This window comes from Cucurbita moschata, unplaced genomic scaffold (genome assembly GCF_002738365.1).
Source record: "Cucurbita moschata cultivar Rifu unplaced genomic scaffold, Cmos_1.0 Cmo_Scf00064, whole genome shotgun sequence".
Classification (NCBI taxonomy): Eukaryota; Viridiplantae; Streptophyta; class Magnoliopsida; order Cucurbitales; family Cucurbitaceae; genus Cucurbita; species Cucurbita moschata.
The window spans coordinates 646,809-648,503 of record NW_019268580.1 but is presented as its reverse complement, the minus strand read 5'-3'; positions in this window follow the sequence as shown (position 1 = coordinate 648,503).

Below are 1,695 nucleotides of genomic sequence, written 5' to 3'. Positions count from 1 at the left end.
CTTCAATGAAGATGTGAAGAAAAGGTTGTCAAAATTATCAAAAGATGTTTCAATTCATGCTACATTGAAGAAGAATAAAGTTTGATTGTTGTAAATTTTGGGTGGGTTATAATTTAGAGTTATTGTGTTTTAAGACTTTTTATTTAATTTCGGTTATATTTACATAATGGCTAATTATGGCCATAAAGTGTGAATGTTACAACTTTTAGAATGCTTTCATTTTGAGGCTATATAAAGCCATCTATGTTGTATTTGTAATAAGACTTAGAAGATATATCAAAAGAAGCATTTGTGCTTTTCTTTAGCCGATGGCTAAGTTTCTTTGCAATTCTATGTAGTTTAGATTGCATGTAGAATCATTCAAGCTCGACATGATCAATCTTGCTTGTGGAGTGATTCGAATCTCAAACAAGTGTTTGAGATATTTGATCAACAAGAATCATTCAAGCTAGACATGATCGATCTTGCTTGTGGAGTGATTCGAATCTCAATCAAGTGTTCTTGCCTTGAGATATTCTGATAAGATAAGGAATCAATACAAGGGGAATAAGATTCGGATTACCTTGTCGATCGAATATCTCAAGCCAAGAACACTTTGTTTGAGATTCGAATCACTCCAGAAGCAAGATCGATCATGTCTAGCTTCAATGATTCTAGTTGATCAAATACCTCAAACACTTGTTTGAGATTCGAATCACTCCACAAGCAAGATTGATCATGTCGAGCTTGAATGATTCTACATGCAATCTAAACTACATAGAATTGCAAAGAAACTTAGCCATCGGCTAAAGAAAAGCACAAATGCTTCTTTTGATATATCTTCTAAGTCTTATTACAAATACAACATAGATGGCTTTATATAGCCTCAAAATGAAAGCATTCTAAAAGTTGTAACATTCACACTTTATGGCCATAATTAGCCATTATGTAAATATAACCGAAATTAAATAAAAAGTCTTAAAACACAATAACTCTAAATTATAACCCACCCAAAATTTACAACAATCAAACTTTATTCTTCTTCAATGTAGCATGAATTGAAACATCTTTTGATAATTTTGACAACCTTTTCTTCACATCTTCATTGAAGTATATTGTAGGATTGATGTCTTTTGGTTCATATCATTCTCCACTTCTTCAAGAGGATTCGTCCTCGAATCTATTTGTGAAACTTTGCTGCAAACATAAGATATGAAAATACAAAGGCCCTCACAACAATCTCCCATGTGTATACAACACTCAAGGATTTTTTTTTTAGGCCACTCTGTTTACACAAATGAAGCTCTCATTCTCACCTCTCAAAATTGTAAATATAGCAAAGATTGAATTTTGAACTTTGAACTTTGGGTCGATTAAAAACTAAAAAGAAAAAAACAAATTGAAAAGAAACGCAAAGGAAACATATATCCGATCTTGAGCCTGAAGCTCTGATACCAAATGATACGATAAGGAATCACTACAAGGGGAGTAAGATTCGGATTACCTTGTCGATCGAATATCTCAAGGCAAGAACACTTGATTGAGATTCGAATCACTCCACAAGCAAGATCGATCATGTCTAGCTTGAATGATTCTTGTTGATCAAATATCTCAAACACTTGTTTGAGATTCGAATCACTCCACAAGCAAGATTGATCATGTCGAGCTTGAATGATTCTACATGCAATCTAAACTACATAGAATTGCAAAGAAACT